Here is a 5404-nt window from a genome sequence, read left to right on the forward strand (position 1 = left end):
ACAGCCTAGTGTACTCCTCCTCTGCGGCTCTGTCAGTTAACCGCGGTCTTGCAGCAGTACCTCTCGATGAATCAGCAGTAGGAACTGTGCTGCTGCTGTCAATAGTGCGTGCTCTCTTGGGTGCTATTGATTCGTGAATAAAAGTGTGTAAGAACTGATTTTTGATGTTTGTGAGAGGGTTTAAGTGTAGGAAGTTTATGGGAGATATGTAGGATAGGTGTATGTATATATAGGGTGTGGATTAGATTAGGATTTGGGAATTAAGGGGTAAAATGATGGGGTAGTGGGAACAAATCGTGGGTTTATGGGCTAAAACTGTTTTTGTGTTTTTTTTTTCTGAACTGTAAAAAAAATTCTGGTACTCGACCCCTGAGCGGTCGCTCAGCAAAGCTGAGCGGGCGCTCAGGGGGTCACTGGAAAAAAAAAATTTCAGCCCCTATTTTCTGATTTTTTTGTGTTTTTGGATAGGTTATTAACTTCTAAGGGTTCCTGTAACAACAATTCATGGGTTGCCTCCCATGCAGCGCTTCTTTTTCGTCATTAGCTTGCGTTTCGTACCCTTCTCAAGTAGTCAACAAAATGGCACTAACCACTTCTCGGTTTGCCATGTCCCCATAGTAGTGCTTCAACCGCTGACCGTTAACCTTGAATGCTTTGTCCGGATCATTCTCAAAAATTTCCACCGCTCCATGTGGAAACACAGTTTTGACAATAAAAGGTCCAGACCACCTTGATTTCAACTTCCCAGGAAAAAGTCGGAGCCGAGAGTTGAATAAGAGAACTTGTTGCCCTGGCACAAATAACTTAGGATGTAGCTTCCTATCGTGCCACCTCTTCACCTTCTCCTTATACATTTTGTTATTCTCGTACGCTTGAAGTCGAAATTCATCAAGTTTATTAAGCTGAAGCATTCTTTTCTTACCAGCTGCATCTAAATCCAGGTTCAACTTCTTCAATGCCCAGTAGGCCTTATGCTCAAGCTCCGCAGGTAGATGACATCCCTTACCGTACACCAACTGAAACGGTGACATCCCAAGTGGAGTTTTGTATGCTGTTCTGTAAGCCCAAACAGCTTCGTCGAGCTTTAAAGACCAATCCTTCCTTGACGGACAAACAACCTTCTCTAGAATGCGCTTTATCTCTCTGTTAGACACTTCCGCTTGATCATTTGTTTGCGGATGATAGGCAGTAGTTACTCGATGATTCACATTATAACGCTGCATCATAGAAGTGAACTTACGGTTGCAAAAATGCGATCCTTCATCACTTATGATTACCCGAGGTGTTCCAAACCTTGTGAAAATTTGCTTATGAAGAAAATTTAGCATTGCCTTTGCATCATTTGTCGGTAAAGCTTTAACTTCGACCTATTTTGAGACATAATCGACTGCCAGCAAGATGTACTGATTATTGCAAGACGAGATAAAAGGCCCCATGAAATCGATTCCCCACACATCAAAGACCTCGACTTCAAGCATCACATTTAATGGCATCTCATCCTTCCTTGACAAATTTCCCACCCTTTGGCAACGATCACACCTTAAAACAAACTGATGAGCATCCTTGAACAAAGTAGGCCAGAAAAAACCTGCTTGCAGAATACGAGCTGCCGTCTTCTCACCACCATAGTGTCCACCATAAACCGTAGAATGGCAGTCTCGTAATATCCCCTCCGTCTCACGGAACGGGATCATCTCCTGATGATCTGGTCAGCTCCCTGTCTAAACAAATATGGTTCATCCCACATATACCACTTCACCTCATGCAGAAACTTCTTCTTTTGAGCGGATGTCAAATTAGGAGGCATTATATTGCTGACGAGATAGTTTACAATATCTGCAAACCATGGTTCTTCCTCCTGAATTGCAAACAACTGCTCATCCGGAAAAGATTCATTGATTAACGTCCTATCCTGTGAAGTAGAATCGGGATTCTCCAATCTAGAGAGATGGTCAGCTACTTGATTCTCAGTACCTTTTCTATCTTTGATCTCTAACTCAAATTCCTGAAGTAAAAGCACCCAACGAATGAGTCTCGGCTTCGAATCCTTCTTGGAAACTAGATAGCGAATAGCTGCATGATCAGTGAATACTGTTACTTTCGTACCAAGTAGATACGATCGAAATTTCTCAAAACCAAAGACTATAGCCAAAAGCTCCTTCTCAGTAGTGGTGTAGTTCAATTGGGCACCATTTAAAGTCTTACTCGCATAGTAGACCACATGGAAGAGGTTTTTCTTGCGCTGTCCCAGAATTGCACCTACCGCATAATCACTCGCATCACACATCATCTCAAACGGTTCTGTCCAATCTGGTGATGTAATAACTAGTGCAGTGATCAAACTCTTCTTGAGAGTCTCGAATGCTGCCAAACATTCATCATCAAAGTTGAAAAGCACATCTTTCTCAAGCAAATTGCACAACGGCTTAGATATCTTTGAAAAGTCCTTGATGAATTGCCGATAAAAACCCGCATGACCAAGAAAACTACGGATTCCTTTCACAGAATTAGGTGGGGGAAGATTTTCAATGACTCCCACCTTGGCCTTGTCCACCTCCAGACCCTTGCTAGAGACCTTATGCCCAAGGATAATGCCTTCACGCACCATAAAATGACATTTCTCCCAATTGAGCACCAAATTAGTTTCCACGCATCTTTTGAGTACGGCGCGCAGATTATTCAAACATTCATCATATGAATGTCCAAAGACGGAAAAGTCATCCATGAACACTTCGACATTATTTCCAATCATGTCAGAGAATATAGCCATCATACATCTCTGAAACGTGGCCGGGGCGCCACATAACCCAAACGAAACTCTGCGAAAAGCAAACGTGCCAAATGGACAAGTGAAGGTAGTCTTTTCCTGATCCTCTGGTGCAATACAAATCTGATTATACCCGGAATAACCATCCAGAAGACAAAAATACTCATGACCCGCCAATCTGTCAAGCATCTGATCAATAAATGGAAGAGGGAAGTGATCCTTCCTTGTGGCTTTGTTCAATTTTCTATAATCCATGCATACTCTCCATCCTGTAACTGTTCGAGTAGGGATGAGCTCATTCTTTTCATTTGCGACCACAGTGATACCTCATTTCTTAGGTACACATTGTACGGGGCTCACCCACGAGCTGTCAGAAATAGGATAGATGATGCCTGCATCCAGCCATTTCAGAATTTCTTTCTTCACCACTTCCTTCATGATGGGATTCAGTCTTCGCTGATGTTCCACAGTTGGCTTACTACCTTCCTTTAGCAGAATTTTATGCATACAATATGAAGGACTTATCCCCTTGATGTCTGCTATGGTCCATCCTATAGCCGATTTGAATTCTCTCAAAATCCTTAAGAGCTTGTCTTCCTCACTTCCTGAAAGGTCAGATGAAATAATAACAGGTAACGTAGATGAATCACCTAAAAAAGCATACCTCAAGTGTTCAGGTAATGGCTTGAGCTCCAAGGTAGGTGCTTTCTCTATTGATGGTTTGAGCTTCCCTTCAGCATTCTTAAGGTCAGAAGTACCAAGAAATTCAAATGGTATGTCCAGCTTTCGCTTTCAGGGAGAAGCGTTCAGATATTGTAATTGCTCGTTGCCATCTTCATCATCGCTGTCAAAATCCCCCACTAAGGCCTTTTCCAATGCATCAGACATTAGCATATGATCGAGTTCCGAAGTAACCGCAGAATCAATCACATCCAATTTTAAGCACTCCTCATCTTCTGTAGGGAATTTCATTGCCTTGAATACGTTGAAGGTCACATCCTGATCTTGGACCCGCATAGTAAGTTCACCTTTTTGCATATCTATCAAGGTACGGCCAGTAGCCAAGAAAGGCCTTCCCAAGATAATGGGAATCTTCTTATCTTCCTCAAAATCCAGAATAACAAAATCTGCTGGAAAGAAGAGCTTATCCACCTTGACGAGCACATCCTCAACTATGCCCCTTGGGTAAGTAATGGAACGGTCGGCCAATTGTAGCGACATGTATGTGGGTTTTGGATCAGGCAGATCCAGCTTTTTAAAGATCGACAACGGCATCAGATTAATGCTTGCTCCCAAATCACAAAGGCACTTGTCAAAAGTCAGATTGCCAATGGTGCAAGGAATGGTGAAGATTCCTGGATCTTTCAGTTTTGGTGGTAACTTTTGCTGCAGAACAGCGCTGCATTCTTCCATGAGAGCAACGGTTTCAAGGTCATCCAGTTTCACCTTCCTTGAAAGAATAGTCTTCATAAACTTCGCATAACTAGGCATTTGTTCCAGAGCCTCAGCGAAAGGTATATTGATGTGAAGTTTCTTGAACACCTCCAGAAACTTCCCGAACTGTCTATCCAGCTTTTGTTGCTGCAATCTCTTAGGAAAAGGTGGTGGAGGATAGAGTTGTTTCTCCCCTGTATTAGCCTCAGGCAGTGTGTGTTCAACAGTAGTCTTCCTTGGTTCCGCCGCTTTCTCCTTTTGCTTAGATTCTTCATCTCTAATTTCAGCTTCTACTTCTTTTGCCTTTTCAGCATCAGCCACTTTTCCAGACCTTAAGGTAATAGCCTTGACTTGCTCTTTAGCTTCCTTCCTGCCTGGTACTTCCGTGTCACTGGGAAAAGTGCCAGGTTGACGATTGAGCACTACATTGGCTAATTGACCGATTTGATTTTCCAAGGTCTTGATAGAAACCGCCTGACTCTTGCACAACAGCTTAAGTTCCTCAAAATCAGCACTAGTAGGTGCAGCTGTACTTCTCTGTTGAGGATATGATTTCCTTGTAGTATACTGTTGTGGTTGCTGGAATCCAGGTGGGTTAAACTGTTTACTCACTCCTTGCTGATATGGTGGCTGAATAGCATTCTGATTATTCCCCCAGCTGAAATTTGGATGATTTCTATTGTTAGGATGATAGGTCGCTGGCACAGGCTGCTGTTGTCGCTGATAGTTATTCACATACTGAACAGATTCGTTGACAAGAGAACACTGATCTGTAGCATGAGAACCTGCACAAAGCTCACAAACCATAGCTATTTGATTAACTCCATATGTAGCCAGAGAATCAACCTTCATTGATAGCGCTTGGAGCTGGGCTGCAATAGCGGTGGCTGCATCAACTTCCAGAATACCTGCTACCTTGCCTGACGTCATCCTCTGAGTTGGGTTTTGATGCTCATTTGCAGCCATCGTCTCTATAAGATTATACACCTCAGTATAGCTTTTAGCCGATAAGGCGCCTCCAGCTGCTGCATTGAGCATGGGCCGAGATTGGGCCCCCAAACCATTATAGAAACCAGTGATCACCATCCAATCCGGCATTCCATGATGTGGACATTTTCTCAACATTTCCTTGTAGCGTTCCCAAGCCTCGCACATAGATTCTGTAGGTTGCTGCGCAAACTGAGTAAGAGCACTCCTCATAGC

The 5404-nt window shown here is 43.1% G+C and overlaps 1 non-coding gene across 1 annotated transcript; it reads left to right on the plus strand.

The window, feature by feature from the left end:
* Positions 1-5297: 5297 nt before the first annotated feature.
* On the plus strand, positions 5298-5404 carry LOC141698893 (small nucleolar RNA R71). The gene has a single exon (XR_012565390.1). It is a non-coding gene; the product is annotated as a small nucleolar RNA R71 (small nucleolar RNA).

The sequence above is a fragment of the Apium graveolens genome, chromosome 11 (genome assembly GCF_009905375.1).
Source record: "Apium graveolens cultivar Ventura chromosome 11, ASM990537v1, whole genome shotgun sequence".
Lineage (NCBI taxonomy): Eukaryota > Viridiplantae > Streptophyta > Magnoliopsida > Apiales > Apiaceae > Apium > Apium graveolens.